Below are 21,366 nucleotides of genomic sequence, written 5' to 3' on the forward strand. Positions count from 1 at the left end.
AATTAATTTGACTGATTGAAGAACTATTCTGCAGTTCCTGCAGCTACCAGAGTTTTCCTAGTGTTACAGCTTCCTGACTGTTTAAACAGGGGCGGATCTAGAGAAATTAGGGTGGCATGAGGGTGGCAAAGGAATCAAATGGGGTGGAAAAATCAAAGGCTTTTTTTTTTTCAAACACATATACAGGTGGTTACATATGGTTAAAATTATTCAAATTCAGTAAGTATACACGTTTTTCATATAAATATAATCTTAATTATTAATAAACTTAATTATTTTCTGTAGCCCACATAATTAAACACTTTAGCTACATAAAACATGCGAATTGTGATACTATGTACTGTATAGCCTGTATAATAAATAAATATGTAGCCCACTAAGTATACAATCCAGAAAGCTACACAACATGGGGCGGTTCATTTACAAATACAAGTCTAACTTAAGTGTCACACTTTTTTGTTAGAAAAAAAATCAAATTGTTACATGCTTAAATTGCACAAAATGTCAGAAATCTGCTCTGTCATGAACAAAAATTTAAACCAAATTTTTCATGATTTGTTGGATTAACCCACTGAGGTCTAAAATATAACCATAAGCCATTTTTGACTCCTTTTGATTTTACATTTGTATTTGTCACCTTTAATTTTTTTAATTTTATTTTTTTGTCTTGCCTTGCTTGGTATCATTCTTTTCAGCTCAACCTCACGAGTTTACAGTTGTTTTTTCATTGACATACTGTATTAACACAACTCATCTGAAATCACACAAAAAACATAAAATCCTAGTCATAGTTTTATTTTACTGTAAAAATCGCAGACATGTTGAGTAAATTATTTTTATAAGCTGAAATGCAAATATAAATGTACATTTTGAAAACTTATGCACACATTTTGTAAACATATACAACTATTTATCTAAAAATGCAGCCAGTACACCTGGCGTTTTTTAATTTTGTGCAACCAATTAAAAAAACTACTGTAACTAAAATGAGAGAACAATCAGGTGTTGCAATAAGATGCCCTACAAACATTGCAATCTGCATTTGTGACAGTCATTAGTGCCCTCATTGACACAAAAACAACACAACAGACTAACTACACAACGCACACTATGCACTCCAAGCTAAACGTCACAAATCTCCCCCATCTCAAAACTCGCTATCTCTCTCTCTGTCACTCGCTTGCTCTGTCTCTCTGCCCCCTCTTCCTAAACAACCAAATCCCACGTGTTGACTTTTTAAAAATTGGTCGACATGGTACATTTTTCTTTACTGTTTTCGCGCTGACCTTAGAAAATGCTTTTAAAACAAACAACAACAACAACAAAAAACTGTGACAATAGTATTTAGCAAAAAGCATGGCTTCTATATTTTTTTATCATAACTCTGGATTTAGTGACCTTTCATTAAAATTTAAAAACCGGTGTATACTTTGAAGTCTGAACCTTCAACACTGGCTGAGACTGCAGCAGTTGCAGCTTAAATCAGTCATGTGATTTGGAGGTGGTGTCTGTGGACCCCAGAGGGTTAATAACACTCACCTTCATTCCATTTCAAGAGTGCAACCACCAACCACCTGTGTGAACTCTGAAATTCCCATGGTGTTGTTCAAAATGTGCTCTGACACAATCATAGGCATCGCTTGCTCCAAAGAAGCCGGTCTGCACTATGGTCTCAACCATTTGTTATTGGTGGACGGGGGAACACTATGCAATATATTCAGTTTTAGCATTTATATTCACTGTTAACTGTAAGTATGCTCAAAGTGTTAATGCTATCTTACTTTAATAAACAACACTGTCATATGCAAAACTAGGTTGGCACTTGGGGTGGCAAGGGATCATTTTAGGGTGGCACATGCCCCTCCATGCCACCCTTCTAGATGCGCCCCTGTGTTTAAACAGCAATTTTTACATAATTTCTTAACCAGACGGGTTGGAAAAGTGGTGATTTATGGCCTAGTTTTTCATACAATGGCGGCATCTAGTGAATCCTACAAGTACTTCCTACTTCCCGATCAAGCAAAGTGAAAGGAAAAACAGCAGCCGGCATGTTTTTGTTTCTTTTTTTTACTATCCACGGCTTATGGATGCAGACAAAGAGGAACGGTCCTAAAAGATGTGGTCTCTGTGATGTTTGGACACACTGAACTAGTACCATACTGGTAAGATTCATGACGAAGAGGTGGACAGTTTTTAAGCTTTACTTTTCAGCTGTTTCTCTCATTCATGAGTAAAGAAAGCACACAGCCCTACCCTTTGGTTCCCATAAACTGCCTCCCCTCTATGGAGAAAAACTGTAATCTTATATAACTCAGTGAAATATTCAGAATCTAGACTTTTAATCTCCAGTGTTTCACCTTCCTGTTATTTTTGCACTAGATATCTGAAGGAATGGAAATGAACTGTAGATACATTGTGGTAAAGGGTCCTAGTCCTATGTCCTTGTGTTTAGTATCTCTTTTCTGTCACGTGCCTCCATGTTTGTTTCTTTTCTTGTTTCGAGGGTGAAGTGTTTTCACTTCTCTCGTCACCCTTCTGTATATATTCTGTCTGGTTTCCCTTTGTCCCTTGTCAGACTGTATGTTCTTCTCATGTCACGTTCCAGGTTGTTCAGGTTTTATGATCTATGTCTCTACTGTTTAGTATTTTAGTTCTCCCAGTTTAGTTCTAGTTAGTTTCGTCTGCCATTTGTTTTGTATTCTTCACCAGCCTTAAATAAACGGCTGGCTCTTGGTTAAGATGTAGTTTTGCTTCCATGCATCTGCTTCTGGGTTCACACCACAAACTCCACAAAGTCTGCAGCTGCAGAATCTGACACCTACATAGGCTGGTTGGCATTTGTGTTAAAATGAAGAACTATGAGAGGTGAAGGAGTTTTTTCTCATATTTTGAAGACAAAAAAAAAGAGAAAAAGGAATTTTATGTAACTCACATACTTCTAAAATATATTTTAAAAGGGAAGTTACTGTTTTTGACTTGGTGATATTACAGTGAAGCAGCTTTATTAGCAGGTGAGGCAAATGTCCTGCCGGAGAGAAAAGTTAGTGAGACGTGTTATCTGTCCGGCTCGGATCGCTTCTTGTCTCCATTCGGATAGTTGGAAAGTTACTCTTCACTTATGAGCTACTGATTCCGCAAGTTTAAATATCTTTCTACCTTTATATGTTTTGCTCTTGTAATCCAAACGTGGCTTCGTATTTTCTGCATCTTTAACAGAAAGAAACTGAAGGATTTAAGGTCAGCTGGAGCTGTTTTAAACAGAAAAAAAGTAGGCTGCCCATTGTTGGGTTTCTTTGAGGGTCTTGGAGAGCTCTATAGATTCTGATTAAACTTCAGTACAGTAGAGCCATATTAAATAATAATGTACAGCTTAATAAACTTGTACATGTATAAACTTGAAAATGCTCTAAATAAAAGAATCAGTTACCATTGTGAGTTAGCCAGGTGAACAAGTCTGTTTTACTGACCTGTCTCATTATGGCACCACTGAAGATCATTCATGTGAGTCCAAGCTGGTGAAAAATAGAGAATAGTTTCTTTCCCAAGGATTGGCTTCTTACCTCATCTTCTTCTGGTATCTTTTTCAAAGTATATAAATAAATAAATAAATACTTAAGCACAAACTGTGACAAAAAGAAAGAAAAAATATAAATCTAAATTACATTGATTAACTTGAAAGTTTTGAAAGTTTTTATTTACTGAAAATGTTTTCAGATATGTAAAACTATATTTCCAGCAATGTTACTTATTGCCTTCACTCTTCTTACAGTAGTGTTTATTTCCTCATCATTTCCAGTACTCCACACTGTGGTTTTTACAGGGCTGGTTGTCAGCTGATGTTTTGTGTTCTAATGGTGACATCTAGTGGATCCTAAAAGCATTAACAGAAAGTGAAAGTGAAAGCAGCTCAGCCTGAACAGAGTTTTGAGAGACTGCCAAAAGAAAACAGTTTTTATGATATCTGGAGGCAGAGAGCAGCATCACACAGGTAAGATTATAAGGAAGAGATGGACAGTTTTCAAACTGCAGGAACTTCGTTTTAAGGTTGTTTCTAAATGTGACACGAAACCGTACAGACTTTTTACAGACCTGTGGTTTCCACATCACCTCCGCACAGAGGTCACCAGCTGTTGAGGAGAACTGGAAATTTAAAATAACATCATAAATATTTATAAATAACTCACTGCGTCATTTCTAGCTCTTTAAACTTCAGGTTTAAACTTTCTGACTGTCCGTTTGGAGATCCGCGTTTTATGTCCTTTATGGTAAATGACCCGCATGTGTAGGCTAACCCGAGGAGCTCAGTGTTTGTTAAATTAAGGTGGTATGAGAGGTAAAGGGCCTTTTTCGTTTCGACGTATAAACCATATAAACCCTTTGTTTACATTATTTTGAAACAAAGGGCTTCCTGTAACTTTGTGATGTTGTTGGTAAATAAGGAAGTTTTATTCGGATCAACAGCCCTGTACTTTGTCAATTTCCAAATGCTACAAATTAAAATCTCCGGGATCATTAACACAAACAGTGTTAGAGACGCTCAGAGAGAAAAACGGAGATCTGTGGTTAGACCGCGTAGACATGTTTTGGGATCAAGCCTATAAACGCAGCTTTCTGTAAACGAGCCTCTCATGCTCAGTCATTTGGGAGCTAACCACGCTAACCACTGCTAGCTCGGGAATGCCTCTGTGTCCACCCGGAAGAACTGGAGGCAGCCTCCACAACTGCCAGCTTATGGAAGTCGGTCACATGGTGGTGGCAGTTATCCTCGTTTGTGTACAGCTGTTACACTGTTATAATGAAGTTTAAATTCAGATTTATAAGTGCAAAGTTCATCATCATCATCATCATCATCATTATTATTAGTAGTAGTAGTATTATTATTGTTATTAATTGGAGATGCAACAAGCATTTACAAATGAAACCTAACTAAACTTTTAGTGTGGGAGTAAAAATATAGCTCACACTTTTCAATGCTGAAGACTTGCTGCTGATATCAGTGTCCTGATGCTGAAGACTTGCATTTTAATAGCAGCTTCATTTCTCTCATTTATTTTCTAACATGCAAGTTGTTTTTTCTTTCAAACGTGAAAGTACTGAAAATAAAAACTCTTTTGCACCATCTAAAGTATATAAATATCTTCATATTTTACAAATGAATTTGTTTAGTTGTTAATAAAGTTCGGTCTGTATTCCAAATGTTTTATAAATATGTGACATAAATGTTCTAATGCAGTCTAAATTAATGTTAAATTATATCACTATAAAAAACTGATAAAAAGCTGATGATTTTTAACATATTTGAACAAGCAAACATGTGATCTTTTTCAAAACATTGTCTACAAATAAATTTGCACATTACACCAAAACTACAGTTAACTAAATGCAACAAATAATTTATTCAACATCAAGTATTAAGTTATTATGTGGAAAACAAAATAAAACATCAGACCGTAGTATCTCCCCCGTTAGATGCTTTTTCACTCTTTTTCACTCTGTATAATTGCTGGACAACAACAACAAATGAGTATTTAAGAGTAATCCTGTCCTGGATTTTTCTCATTTTTTTTCAGGCTGCTAGTTCTCCTGCTGCTGCTATCTGGACGAAGTTTAAACCATGACAACACTCACCCAATGAAGTCCACCTGGTCTGCAACTCATCATACTTCCCATAACACCAGCCAGGATGTTAACCCCCTAGCTTGATCAGGTAGCTCCACAGTCAAACACAGTAACATCAGCATCAACTTTGGTGTATTAAACATCCACTCACTGGCAAGGGGCATCTTGTCCAGGATCTCCTCTCTGACTGTAAGTTAGACTTATTGACTGAAACATGGCAACAGAGTAGAGACCTTTTCTCACTCAATGAAGCCACTCCATCTGAGTCTTTTTGAACCTGTCATACTTGCGGCATGGGGAAGAACAGGTGTTTTGTGATGATCCATTGCAAGCCCTGGAAAGTTCTTCCTGTCTCTGTTCCCATCTTTCACTCATTTGAATTCACCACTTTAAAGTTCCCTCTACATACTCCTAAAATCATATATACTGTTTACCAACCACCTAAGCCAAAGAAGTATTTTTTTAATGACTTTGCTGCTCTTCTTACTCATTTCTCTGTACTTTCTTCTAACATGACGGTCCTTGCTGACTTCAACATTCATTTGGACAGTGATAATAACTCCCTTTCCAGACAATTCACATCCTCCTCTCCCTTAATGCATTAGGTGGTATACAAGTGGATTGCTATGGGCCTTAACAAAGTAGACTGGGATTAACACTGGGGAAGCAGGTATGTAAGCAGGGTGCCAAGCTTGGTAGCATTGGAGCTGAACTGCATCTGTAAGACTGCATGCAGTTTCTGGGTGTCCTCCAAAATGACAGACGTTGCCTCAGGTGTTAAATTACTGGGAAATCAGGAGTAATCTGGTATTGGGTCTGAGTGGCTCATCAGGAAACAGCTGTAGTGTGAAAGAAAATTCCTGTATGAAGCAGACAGAGTAACAAGCTCCAATGCATTTATTTACTTGAAAGAAGCCAATAGCATGCGCAATAAATGTCTATGCAAGAGCTCACCAAGGCAATCCTGCGAGTTTCATTTATATACTCCCTCCAACGTTATCCTATAACAAAAACTCAAAAGTTATAACAGGGGTCGGCAACCCTGGGCACGCGTGCCACAGCTGGCACGTGAAGGGTTAACTGATGGCACAGCACGCAGTGAATTAATCTGAGAAGGTGCATTAAAAAATAAATGGCCGGCCCCGCAGTGCACATCGCAAAATAGCTCGCATAGACACATTAGTTGTGCCACTTCTTAATGACAGTATCTTAGCTAACAACCCAAATACCAGATTCATCTTGTAATTGGCTAAAAATAACTTAGCCTACCGGTGAGAGGGACGTTGCTAGCTGGCAGTTTTTTCAAGCGATGTTGAAATGTCAACATTACGACCTTCAAAAGCTTCAGGAGCTGTCAGCTCAGTGCAGCATCAGCACCACGGAAATACACGGTTACATCTGTAGACTCGAGACAGAATTCACAAAGTGTTTTTGGGACTTTCAGGTGTATGGACCAATGTTTTCTCTTCTGATCAAACCAGGAAGCTTTAATGAGTAGCTGGATTTGTCTCGCATTAACTGGCTGGACACAGAGGACATCGAAATGCAGCTGATTGAACTGAAAAGCTCGACTCTGTGGGGTCAAAGTTTGCAGAACTACGAACGCAGCTGGAATCCATAGCTGTGCGTGTTCAGGGAGCTTGCATTTTCACCTGCTGGACATCACTACCTGACAAGTTTAACTGTCTTCAGAACATTGTAGAGGCCTTATTGACAGTATTTGGCTCTACATATCTGTGTAAGCAGATTTTCTCTCACATGAAGAGTGTCCTCAGGTAGCCGTCTGAATGCTGGACACTCAGAGACCTGTGTCTCTGAGTGGGAGACCAGAGATCACATTAGTATGTGTATGTATTTTTTGCCCTCCCACCTTTTTTTTCTGTGCCCTTAATCACTGTTCCTCTTCCCTGCTGTTTTTCTTTCCTCCCTCTCGTTCTTTCTCCCTTTCCTTTCCTCCAGTCATGTCTGTTCCGTATGTAACAACTGAAAATAAAATAAAATAAACAATAAAAAGGTCAATCAAATGGACCAATACGGCTGGGATGGTCCACTTGGTATAGTAAATGCGTTGGGCATCTTTCTTGGTCTTCAGAAAATAATTCTGATGGCAAAAGTACCAAACAGGACAGGTGGCAAAAAAAAAAAAAAAAAAAAAGCATGTGTATCTCTGTATTAACAAACATGCCATATTGGCACAGTTTATTTTTCTTATCATTGTTGTGAGGAGACCATAATTAGCATTTGCATTTTCTGTTGTACAGTTCATTTATGGAGTTCTTGTTATGGATAAAAAGTGTCTTTTTTTGTTTCAAAATAGCTGATAACTATTCTGCGAACAAATATAACTCTAGAAAGTTGTTCTATATAGTGTGTAACTGTTCATATAGAGCGTTATTAAATTTATTGCTAATGCAATCATATGGCACATTGACTTCTGAGGAAATTTTAGATGGCACTCATCATCAGATAGGTTTTCGTATTTCTCTCATTACTGGTGAACTCCGCTATTACTCCCTGCTCTATTTCAGCCCACCTGTCAACCAATCAGCGTTGGGCAGCTGCATACATTATCCACTTTGCGCAGGCAGGGTCTTGGAGGACTGCACAGCAGCGAGTCTCACATGGATGAAGACCCCTCTCCCCTCTGTCTGACTGAAAAGTGTATTAGACGAACACATTTGCAAGACTAAAATTCCACTTAGCAAAAATCTACAAAGGGATAAAATTAGCAGGTACTAACAAAGTGGCTAGAGACAACATATCATAAGGTTAACAGCACCAACCATGTTGGCAGACACAACATGTTTCACAAGGATGGTAAATACATCAATTTAAAATGTTACCATTTCTTCTGGAGAAATTGTAGATTATACTCAGATTATATTTTTATATTTTTGACTAGATGTGACTGAAGTTTTCTTTGAAGGTTTCCTACATTCTTATATATTTGTTAAATTGTAAAAAGCAAGCTGCAGTTTGTTATCTAGGTTTACAGACAGACTGTTATATTATGTTGTGTTGACTATTATCACTGTATATTATTGCAGCATTATTCTCAATATTATCGAATTGCTAATTTTATTGAATTGCAAGTCATTGTTAAGCTGTAAATATTCATTTGGTTTAAATTATATATATATATATATATATAAAACCTAATACATCAATAATATAATAACTATAAACAGTTCAAATATAGTTAAACTGTTTAAATGAACATTTTTAAATTAGTATTTTGATCTCCAGGTCAGTGAAGTTGGGTCAGCCTGTACACATAAGGAAACATGGCCTGCACATCACAGTCCGCGTTAGACTATGTCACGAGTGTCAAACGCCACCTTATAAGTGGATTAAAGAATCTCTCTGTGATTTTGGAGAACTTGAATGAGAAAGGAGTTCTTGGTGATGAAGAAGTCAGCAATATAAAGGCAGAGAAAACTGATGAAGACAAAAGAAGAACAACACTGATCTCAGTCATAAAAAAAGGGGAAGCAGCCTGCTATGAGTTACTCAAGATTATTGACATGACAAGGAAGAGGACTTTAGAGAAACTGCTTCTTCTTCCTGAGAAAAACAGCGATGCTTCCACTGAGACCAACAAGTTTGATCTGCATCATTGGATCAGCTGCTTTTCCTTCAAGGAGGAGACACAAGTCGATACAAACTACTTACAAGGTATGTTGCAGTTAAATCTTGATAATAAAAGCTTTGATGTACTGACGAACTGCACTTTAATGCATTGGATAAATGTATCTGTTACAACTGCTTTAATTCATAGTGAATTTGTTTTCTCACTGTTTTTAGGGCCAAGGTCATGCCACAAATATCAGGAAATGTTAAAGTCAAATGCAAAAGAGAAGTCAAATGAGTTTTGGGCAGCAAGTAAAAATTGGTTTGAAGGAAACAAGAGACCTGATCTGTCATACACATCACTTATATTAGACACAGAGGAAAGTGTTTGTCCATCTAAAATAAAAAAATTAAAAAAAAGGAAAAGCAAGCTGAGTCGCCCTAAAAAACTGAGGACATACATCCCTGAGGAGAAACCCACCATTTCCCCCACTGTGCTGCTGAAAACAGATAGAAACATTCTCTTGGTTGGAAAACCTGGAATTGGAAAGACAGCGCTGACTCATGAAATGCTGAGACTCTGGGCAGAAAGAGAAAGCAAAGAGCTTGATTACATGTTTTACTTTGACATGAGGGAAACAGCACAGATCATGAACGCCAAAAATTTGGAGGAACTTCTTTTCAGCTTTTTTTGTGATCTAGATGAAGGCAAAGATGAGGTCTTACAGGACATACAGAGGAACTCTGACAATGTTACAATTATTTTTGATGGACTCACAGATCTCTCTTCACCAGTGGTTACAAAAATTTTAAAGAACAAATTACTACCTCTCGCAAAGATCATCATAACATGCAGACCAGATGATGAGGATAAAAAGTTGTTTTCTGGGGACTTTGACAGAGTGGAGGTGAAAGGCTTTAGTGAGCAGACTATAAAAACATACTTATCTGCAACACTCGGTGAAGATCAGAAGAAAGTTTTGAGTAGCGTGGAGCTGGTAACTCTTTGTCATGTCCCCATGTATGCACTGATGATGGCTGTTTGCTTTTCATCAAAAGATGCTCCACAGCCATGTACAATAACTGAGATATACATCAATATTGTTCGATATTGCCTTCAGATAAACAGCAGAACTAAGAACCAAAAGCTGAATTTCTTCATCAAAACCAAGACAGAAGAAATTCTGTCTCTGGCTGAAGCTGCTTTTCTTGCAACCCAACAAAAAACCGTGAACCTGACAGACCTGACCTGTGACGACAGCTGTGTCCTGTCCTTCCTGAAACCACTTCTTATCAAGGTGGCCCCAACTGAAACAATAACCACATATGCATTTCTCCATTACACAGTGCAGGAGTTTTTTGCAGCACTGTGGCTCCTGAAGAAAGAAAAAAAGAAAAAGAAGAATCCTGATAAAATCAGAGATGTTTTTCAGCAGTGCCTCACAGAGGAGAAGAAGCACATGAAACATCTGATCCCCTTCATGTGTCGACTGTTGAATGAGAAGAGCCCAAGTTTGATGAAGCATCTGATTCCAGATCAGGACCTGAAGAATACATCTAACTGGTTCTTCAAGGAGCTGATAAACACATTTCTTCCTCATCTGTGTGAGCAAGAAGAGGCTGATACTGAGGACAGTGGGCTCCATGTTGACATACTGTTCTTATGCCAGTGCTTGTATGAGTCCCAGAGTCCTGAAGCATGCATCTACCTTCTGGACAAACTGGACTACCATCTTGACCTCAGTGGAGAGAGTCTGGATCCTTACCCTTGCTGTGCTGTGGCCTATGTGGTCACTCAGTCAAAAGAAAGGAAAATAAGGCTGAACCTCGAGGACGTGATCATATCAGAACAAGGAATGAGACAGCTATTCGGATGCCTTGAAAATGTCCAATGGTAAGAATGAACATGTAGTTTTAGGGTTATATTACTGCTTAGGTTACAGCCTGTAATAAGACTCATATTCTTGGTTAGTTTTACAATGAGGTAATGATCTCTTCTTTCAATTATAGGTCTGACTCTCTGCCTCGACAGCTGTGGGAGCTTTTTCTTATCAGTGAAGAGCAGATGGACTTTGTAACCTTACTCAGCCTAGATGGAAACCTTCACCTTCCAGTTGATGGTGAAAAGCAGCTGTTTGAAAGAGCTGTGGAAGTCATGCAGAGGATGCCTACAAAGGTTAATGTCTGCCTCTACTGGGACAAGGAAACTCCTGCCTGTCAGTGTGAGTCTCTGCTAAAGGCTTTCCCGTTCATCAGCTCAGTCAGGTATGTAGCTTTTGCTTGCAAATAATTATGTACCTGCTTATTTTTATAGTCTGTGACTGTTAATTTTTTTTTTTTAAGTTATGACTTATTTTGTGGTGGCATGTAAAAAAATAGGAGAGGAGCTTTAAATTTTTAACTGAAAGCTGGACAATGTGATTAAATCTAAAGTCTTACATTTCATAGAATCCAAGAGGCCTCAGGCTGGGCTCATGGTGCTTGTTGAATCTGAATGTCTAATTTGTTAGTTTTAATTTCATTTATGAAACCCCAATTCTAAAAAAGTTCAGAATTCAGGGATGCTATTTAGAATTTACATAAAAACAAATTGGAACTCTCATAAACCCATATTTTATTTTATTCACAATAGAACACAAAACCTATTAAATATCAAAACCTGTTGTGAACCAAACAAAATCTAACATTTTAGTATCACAGTAGGATGACAGAGTCCCCAGGTGGAGCACCCTCGAAGACCACACATAGGGACTCCAAGAAGTCCAGGTACTCTAAACTGTAAGCGCAGATGATAATCAGGACCTGTTTCCCGAGCAAAGGTGCAGGGAACCAAACCCTCTGATCCGCCAGGAAAAACTCCAATGTACAGGCAGCACGCAGAGGACATACTAAAAAACCCACCCCAGTCTGCGTCCTCTCATTAAGGGCAACTCCAGATTGAGACAGTCCAGCCCCTCTCCGGGTGACTGGTTCTGGAGCCCAAGCCATGTGTTGAGGTGAGCCCAACTGTATCTGGCCGGTACCTCTCAGCCTCATGCACTTACTCAGCATCCTTACCCCACCGGAGACGTAAATTTTCATGTCCCACTGGCTAGTCTCGGTAGCTGGGGATCGGTTTGCCAATGTCTCCACGCCTTGCAACCGCCCAGCACACACTGCATCCGACTCCTTCAGTGCCTCCTGTAGATAGTGGCAATACAGGAGGGTGAGCCCGTGTTCTTTTTGTGAGCTTTGTCTATCCGGACCCCATAGATTTAGGCTCATTCACCAAACTTTCGCCCTTGGGCATATTCCCTGTGCCTTGCAGCAGGGTGGGGCCCTTTTGACCCTATCCCAGGCAGGATGAACTGTTGCCTAGGTCTTTCACTCATAGGGGTTTTTCATCCAGGTCCTTTCGTCCCCATCACTAATTGCTTTCTTCCTCCCGCTCAATCACATGGCTGCCTGTGTCTGAGTTTTATTCGACAGCTTTTATTCGACAACTTTAAATTGCCTGTAGACATTGAGGGTTCTGGGGAGGAGCAGTGCTGACACCAGCTTCTTCTACTTTTCTTTTCAACAGGTGCAGATTATCAGTGTTTTCTCTCTCTATTTTTCTCTCTAGCCTTCTTCTTCTCCTCTATTTTTCTCTCCCTCTCTTTCTGTTAATTTTCTCCCCAATGTTTCTTTCTTCTTTTTCTTTTCCATCCCCCTGTCCTGTCCATTGTGATTGTAATAACTCAAAATAAAAAATCCTAGTAAAGTTTTAATAAAATATAACTACCAAGTGGACAATTACAGCAAATGTTGTAATGCTTCAGTAGTGAAAATAAATCTGTTTGACATTTTTTAGGCTTCAGACAACAATTGTGATTGCTACACTGCCAGACACAAAACACAAAATCATAATTTATACATGATTTTACTGATATTTAATCACGCTTAATTAAAACACATTAAAATAAAAATTGAATCAGGTCTAAATTTAACCAATATAATGAAAAAGAAAATATCATCTATGAAATGATTCTAATAACAGGCATCTCACTGACATTTCGTATAGAGTGGCTTGTTTAAGCTACAAGATGGCCTCAGAGGCTGTGTGTTGTTGATGTGAGAGAGAAGGATGGGAGGGGGGAGTGAGTGAGACACTAAGGAGCAGTAATCTAAAAGAATGTCTGACTTTAATATGTATGATTTAAAAATAAGTTATATTTAATATATTGTGACCGACAAAATAAGATTATATATATGGTATAAATATAAATATTTATATATATATTGATAGATATAGATATATTATTTCCCCCTGCTGGTACTGGAACTTCTGCATGTGTGCCCACTTCACACTTTGGAGAGGGAAAATGTGAAATGGACACAGTGGACCACCATGTCTATAACACACTTTACCATGATATTTGGTTTAACTCCACATGTAAAAGCTCATATAAGATCATGTAAAGAAGACATATGAGAACATGAAACACTGCTCCAGAAACATTGCTGTCTTCTCTAGAAAATTTGGACCCCTCATCCTCTGGACTAAAGTAGGGGTGGGTTTTAATAATCGATTCATCGATTAAAATCGATTCTGGCTTGGATAACGTGAAATCGATTCATTAAAATCCTGAATCGATTTTTTAATATAAATTTATTTTGCCCGAAAAGCCAGAATCTCAGGTGAAACCTCACAAAATTTCAACAACCACCAAACAGCCAAAACAGTAAATGAGAGCAGGTACACGGATTCTGCACAAGGACGTAAACACACAGCGCGGACCCGCGGATCAGAATCAGTGAGATGTCGCCTTTCTCACCCGACGGGCGCTGCTGCTTTAAGCGGCTGCGCGCGCTCCCGCGGACGGCAATCACTTTCTGGCAGACAATCACTTTTTGGCACAACAACTGCACGGACACGGTCGGGGCTGAAAGCCGACAGCTCGCTGATTCTGATCTGTCGGCGGGTCCGCGCTTTGTGTTCACGCCCTTTTTGCGCTGATTCTAAAGCTGTTAGTTTTATCTCTCTCCAAACAATATTGACCGAACCAGCAGCAAAAGAAGATCCAAACTACGCTTCACATAAACGTCGTCATGAAATCACTCTGACTTTTACTGTTTTGCTTCCACCACGATAAAAATCACACTTCATGCACAGCTCTCTCTCTCTCTCTCTCTGTACTTCAAGAACAGTTTCCCGTCTAAAAATCTGTTTTCTGCATTATTCGCTTGGTTGTTACGCACAAGTCTACCGTTGTTTACAGCGCTGTCCGCCGCTGTTTTTTCCTTTTTTTCGTTTTACATACTTCCGAAAAGAAAACCTAATTTCTGCCGTTCAATACTGAACAAATTTAAACTTTTTAAAATTATGCAAAATGCAAAACGCTTAGCCGTGTCTCTAATAAAACCGCTGTAACGTCAGAGGTAATGTTCATATGTTGATTAATGGTTTACTTTCGTTTTTGATGTACTGCAGAATATTTTTATAAAATCCCAGGCCAGGAAAACCACCTTCATGTTTTTCTGTTTTATCTTCAGCTACTTTGACACAAAGGCATCTGATGTGACGCTTACACCTTTGATAAAGTCTTGCGTGTGTCAGCTTCCTTTTTATAGATACAAAAATATGTAAATGTACTGATCTGAATTATAATATTTCTGACTGTCAAAATTTCCCAGATTTAAATCGAATTTAATTGAATCGAATCGAATCGATTCGGGACCTTGTGAATCGGAAACGAATCCATCCATTCGCTTCTGCTTATCCTCTCCAGGGTCGCGGGGGAGGCCGGAGCCCATCCCAGCCGCCATAGGGCGAGAGGCGGGGTACACCCCGGACAGGTCGCCAGTCCGTCGCAGGGCCAACACACAGGGACAGACAACCATTCACGCTCACATTCACACCTAGTGACAATTTGGATTATCCAATTAACCTATCCCCTCAAACTGCATGTCTTTGGACGGTGGGAGGAAGCCGGAGTACCCGGAAGGAACCCACGCAAACACGGGGAGAACATGCAAACTCCACACAGAAAGACCCCGGCCTGATGGTGGAATTGAACTCAGGACCTTCTTGCTGTGCGGCAACAGTGCTAACCACCATGCCACCGTGCTGCCCGGAAACGAATCGATTCTAGAAATCAGTGACGATACCCAGCCCTAGACTAAAGTACTTAGTCCTCTGTTCAAAAGTCTGCATCTCTGACAGTATAGAGCTGCATGGAATCTGCAGCTTGCTCAAACAGAAAGGCATCATCAATGCTAAAACTTATAAACAGGTTTTAGAGCAATATATGCCTTTAACCTAAAGACAATGACTTTTTTTAGGGAAGGCCCTACATATTTCAGTAAGATAATACTAAACCAGATACTGCATCAACATGCTGCACAACAGCATGGCATCATAGTAGAATAGTTCAGGTGGTGAAATGGCTTTCTTGGAGTACAGACCTTTCACCAGTTGACACATGACAAAATAAAAAAATTAAAACAAAGTACACACAGAACTATTGAGTAGCTTGAATCCTCTATCAGACAGGACTGGGACAACACTCCTCAGATCCCAGGTGTTTAGTGATTGTTGATAAAAGAAGAGGGGGGTGCTACAGAGTGGTAAACATGGCCTCATCCCAACTTTTTGGAGACATTTTGCTCCCATCTAATTAATTTGCAACATTTGATATGTTTTTTTATGTTCTATGATGACTAAAATACAGCTTCATGAGATTCGCAAATCATATTACTCTGTTTGTATTTATATGTCACACAGCATCATAGCTTTATTAGAATTGGGTTTGTACAAGCACTGACATTCTGCACAAAATATCCTTCATAGATTTTGTGGTATTTGTACTACAGCATGGCACGGACCCTGTGTCTCTTCCCTGCTGTGAATTCTTTTTCTTTTTTTTTTAAGATTAAGATTAACACAAATGTGTTTGTACATGTGAAATTCTCTGTTATTCAGCTTCAGAGGTCCAGTTTCATGGAGCCAGGAGAAATACCATGGGACACTGGAGAGGGAGCAGAAGAGGCTGTTCATGGATTTATGCCTGAAAGCAGCACTTCATGATGGACCAAACTTCTACAATGTAGTGAAGATGCTCCTCCCATTGTTTCCTGTTAAAACGGACGTAGACAACATCTTTCTTGATTTGTTTCAATATGTGAATAGCAAAGAGTTTTTAGGTGACTTTCAGGGTTTGAGGCCATTTTTCCAGTCAGCTCCTGCAGTCTGGTCCATAAACCTCTCAGAGAGAAAGACCTCCATCCTCCTGGAAGTGCTGAAACTCCAACCAGAGAAGAAACAAGTGAAGCTGACAGGCTGCTCACATGAAGAGAGTGAAGTGAGGAGTTTCCTGCAGTGTCTGCCTTATATCTCACAGCTCAGGTAAATGTGTTGGATATCTATTTAAGTTAGCAGCTGCTCAATCAAATTATTGTATGTCTTCAAGAATATTATCTGTTATATTTAGAATCTGTATGATTTCAGATTCGTTCCTCAGTTATCAGAACCTTCAGAGGAAATCAGATTCTTGGGAAATCTGATCTGTGCAGCAGCAGCAGAAAGACAGCAGCAGGCAGGAGAGAAGATACTGGAGCTGTTATCATCAGTGTGCAGATACAAAGGATTCCCTCTTAAAGAGATATGGTGTGATTTACTGCTTGATCTGTTCTGTTATAAGACTAAAACAGGCTTGAGTGTCCTTCCATCATTACATTCAGTTATCCAGTCAGCTCCTGCAGTCTGGTCCATAAACCTCTCAGAGAGAAAGACCTCCATCCTCCTGGAAGTGCTGAAACTCCAACCAGAGAAGAAACACGTGGAGCTGACAGGCTGCTCACATGAAGAGAGTGAAGTGAGGAGTTTCCTTCAGTGTCTGCCTTATATCACAGAACTCAGGTAAATTGTCAGCATTTTTTTTAATTTGTGTATCTCTTTGATGTTTTCTTCCTTATGCAGATTTAAATATTCCAAGAACATTAACATCATTTAAAGAAGCTATCAGATTAAGTCTTTCATTGAAAACATATATATATTGCCTTAATTTCAGTTTCAAGCCTCAGGCTTCACAACCTTCAGAAGAAACCAGGTTCTTTGTGAATCTGTTCTGTGCAGCAGCAGAGAGAGAACAGCAGACAGGAGATAAGATACTGGAGCTGTTATCATCAGTGTGCAGCTATCAAACATTCACTCTTAAACAGAAGTGGTGTGATTTTCTACTTGACCTCTACCCCAGTGTGCTTGAAATGGGCTTGAGTGTCCTTCCACCCTTGTGGTCAGTTTTCAAATCAACTCCTGCAGTCTGGTCCATAAACCTCTCAGAGAGAAAGACCTCCATCCTCCTGGAAGTGCTGAAACTCCAACAAGAGAAGAAACAGCTAAATCTCACAGGCTGGTCACATGAGGAAAATGAAGGGAGGACTTTCCTTCAGTGTCTGCCGTATGTCTCACAGCTCAGGTAAAGTATTAGCTTTTATGCTTTTATGTTTTCATGAGAGTCTCTTTGATGTACTTCAGCATTTCGGTTAATAGAACAAGGTACGAAATTTCATACTAGAAGCATTAAATATTTCAACTCACTTTCATACTACAGTTTTCATGAAATGTGCCGATATTCTTGATTTCAGTTTTAGTACTACATCATCAGAATCATCAGAAGCAGTCAGGTTCTTTGGGAATCTGTTCTGTGCAGCAGCAGAGCGAGAACAGCAGAGAGGAGAGAAGATACTGGAGCTGTTATCATCAGTGTGCACATATAAAAATCTCCCTCTGCAGGAGATATGGTGTGATTTCCTAATGGACCTGTACTATTATACAACGAAAACAGGCTTGAGTGTCCTTCCATCATTACAGTCAGTTTTCCAGTCAACTCCACCAGTCTGGTTCATAAACCTCTCAGAGAGAAAGACCTCCATCCTCCTGGAAGTGCTGAAACTCCAACCAGAGAAGAAACAAGTGGAGCTGACAGGCTGCTCACATGAAGAGAGTGAAGTGAGGAGTTTCCTGCAGTGTCTGCCTTATATCTCACAGCTCAGGTAAATTATTGTCTTTGCAATGTGTGTTTGTTTATTTTTTTATTTAATTATTCTTAAACTTCATAAGAAATTGCACCATTGTACATTTTTCTAGTGTGTAAAATAAACAAACACATTTTGTACTGTTTAAGCAAATGTTTTGCTCTGTTTGTTAAAAAATCCATATCTTACAGTTCATTCTTTGATTTCAGTGTTGTTCCTGAATTCTCAGAACCTTTAGACGAAATCAGGTTATTTGGCCATCTGATCTGTGCAGCAGCAGAGAGAGAACAGTGGACAAGAGAGAAGATACTGGAGCTGTTAATAGTAGTGTGCACATATAAAGGATTTCCTCTTAGAGAAATATGGTGTGATTTCCTGCTGGACCTCTACTCCAGTGACTTTGAAATGGCTTTCAGAGTCCTTCGATCATTACAGTCAGTTTTCCAGTCAGCTCCTGCAGTCTGGTCCATAAACCTCTCCGAGAGAAACACCTCCATCCTCCTGGAAGTGCTGAAACTCCAACCAGAGAAGAAACAAGTGGAGCTGACAGGCTGCTCACATGATGAGAGTGAAGTGAGGAGTTTCCTTCAGTGTCTGCCTTATATCTCACAGCTCAGGTAAATGAATGACATTTTTCTAATTTATGTCAGAGTTGTCAAATTTATTTCACAATATGGGCCACATAAGCCCACTTTGATCTTAAGTGGACCATGCCAGTTAAATTCTCATTTCTGTCACTGTTAATAAATTACTGTATTTTTCGGACCATAAGGCGCACTGTCGATGAACGGATCTGTTTTCATACATAAGGCGCAACGGATTATAAGGTGTCACGGCTCGTGGGATGAGCCGTGTGGAATTATTAAAGGACCCAAAACGCAGGCAAAGGATGGATGATATGAGTGAATGTTTATTTTCAAAGTGGCAAAAAGACAGCAACAGGGGGTATGAGAAGCAACTGAGGAAACCTAGACTGGGAAAACTAAAGAGCAAACCTAAAACGATAACCAAACGGGGTGAAGGACAGAGAGACGCAGACAGATGCAGGGAAACCACTCAGGATGACGGAGGGGATTAATGCAGACGAACCGGCAACAGGCAGGAGAACACGCAGGGCTTAAATACATAAAGCAGTAATCAAGGGATGGAAGACAGGAGGGGAACACACCTGGGAGAAATCACAGCTGACGAGACAGGGGAAACTTAAACTGAACATACTCAGATGAGACGAATACCTTCAGAATAAAACAGGAAACTAACAGACACAGACGACCAGACAAGACACTGAACTTAACAGACAGACTCACGAGCAGACACAGTGACACCATGGACAGACAGAGGGAACACAGGCAGGCATGAAACAAAACCCTAACACATAGCAAATCTAAACAAAAGATATAACAGAATAAACAAGAACATAGAATAATATAAAGAAACACAAAACACTAGTGATGTGCGATACCACAGATTTCCTTTCCGATCCGATACCAAGTAAAATTCAGGGTGGTATCGACGATACTGATCCGATACTGATACTTTGTACAAAAACTTATTTTATTTATTGTATCTTTTATTCTATCTCAAATTATAGCGTCATAATGATTACAGGACATCAGATTACTTGTTCTTATCACTTAATAATGCAGAATTCATCATATAGAAATAAAAAACTGAAGTTGGGCGCTATTTGAACACCTTGCCTGCCTGCAGCACTAAAGGGCTCCGTGAGAGACGTCTGTCTCGCCCTAGCAGCACCTGTCCCTGTCCACTCCTCCTCTTCAGTTCGCCTCAACATACACTCGTCATATTCTGTGATAGGATTTACTCTGAGGTGTTTGACAAATTTCTGGTGTTGCAACAACACCTCACTTTCTTGCCACATGTATCGCAAACCACGTCTCGGCTGTTTGTGGATGTAAAATACGTCCGCACATGACTCCAATTACGCTCAGCCATTGTTGTGAGTGTGCACGCCAAGGGGCTGCGACACATTTATACAGCCGTATTTCGCACATGACTATGAAAGGCGGAAGAGGAAGTAGTTCCATCCAATGTAGACAATCCGAATGAAATAGGTCCTTTCCACTGTGTTCCTGTTAATGATAAACTACAAATTTACCCTAAATTACTAAAATATCAATATTTTAATGTGAGAATCGATTCTAGAACATAAATGACTGGTATCGGAGGAATCGATATTTCAGTATCGATCCGCACATCACTACAAAACACTGAGTCGTCAGACTCAGGACCATGACATAAGACGCATTAAGTGAAACAAAACAGTCAGATAAGCCAAACTTTACACAACTCATTCTTCTTGCTTCCTCCACTTCCGTACCATTGATTCATTAATGCTGAATTCTCTCGCAGCTGTTCTATTCCCATGTTGTTGCAGTATATTAATGACTAACCTCGTATTCTGGATGGATTATCTCAGTTGTTCTCCTGACTGAAGTTTGGTCTGTTTAAAACATCCTGCCATGCGATTGCATTTGTCCCAAACCATCGGGAACCCTCCCCTTTGAGTGGAAAAAAGTTAGCATTCATCCACAAGCTTCACTGTGTTTATGTTATGCTAACATAGCTGTGTCGCTAGCGATCACGTAGCACATCATTATATACCAGCTAGTCCAAATTCAGTGACCCTACAAAAGTCACTGCTGTTTAGTTTTGTGTCTTCATTTGTGTTGGAAGTGATAGCAGAGCTTTACGTTTTAACTTTTTCAGAAATCTTTCAGTCAGAACATGGTATATCATGTTTAGGTGGAAGCTAGCGAGCTAACTTTCTGCTAACTTTCTGCTAACTTCTAACATAGTTAAATTTAATAAATTCTGTTTTCATGGATGCTTGGATGTTAAACTTAATTGTTGCACCTGGTAAAGCAGCAACGCTGATCATTTTATTAAAGATGAAAGAATTTAGACAGTTTTTAACTCTTAGTGATGCTGCAGTGTTCGTTTGACTTTGGGACCTGAAAGGATGGAGTTTTGGACCCAGATTACCCCGGGAGGTGCCTGACTACGTTAGCCGTAATTCTCTGACAATCCATCAAGCAGTGCAGCTTCGTAGCTTAGCAAAGTCATACTAAAACATTTCTTGACAGATTTTTGAGCGTCGCGTACCACATAAAATCTATTCGAGGTCAGTAAGCACAACCAGAATTATTACATAAGGTG

At 39.4% G+C, this 21,366-nt stretch overlaps 1 protein-coding gene and 2 long non-coding RNA genes across 3 annotated transcripts in view; all 3 read left to right on the top strand.

Moving 5' to 3' along the window:
- The window catches only part of LOC106098971 (uncharacterized), a 242,365-nt gene that overhangs the window by 64,377 nt on the left and 156,622 nt on the right, over window positions 1-21,366 (top strand). The gene's annotated exons all lie outside the window — the stretch shown is intronic.
- LOC106098980 (uncharacterized) lies at window positions 3,891-7,187 on the top strand. The gene is made up of 3 exons (XR_001225296.3): window positions 3,891-3,988; window positions 5,571-5,707; window positions 7,101-7,187. It is a non-coding gene; the product is annotated as an uncharacterized LOC106098980 (long non-coding RNA).
- On the top strand, window positions 17,010-18,163 carry LOC102077657 (uncharacterized). Its single transcript, XR_267073.4, has 3 exons — window positions 17,010-17,068; window positions 17,220-17,627; window positions 17,797-18,163. It is a non-coding gene; the product is annotated as an uncharacterized LOC102077657 (long non-coding RNA).

This window comes from Oreochromis niloticus, linkage group LG23 (genome assembly GCF_001858045.2).
Source record: "Oreochromis niloticus isolate F11D_XX linkage group LG23, O_niloticus_UMD_NMBU, whole genome shotgun sequence".
Lineage (NCBI taxonomy): Eukaryota > Metazoa > Chordata > Actinopteri > Cichliformes > Cichlidae > Oreochromis > Oreochromis niloticus.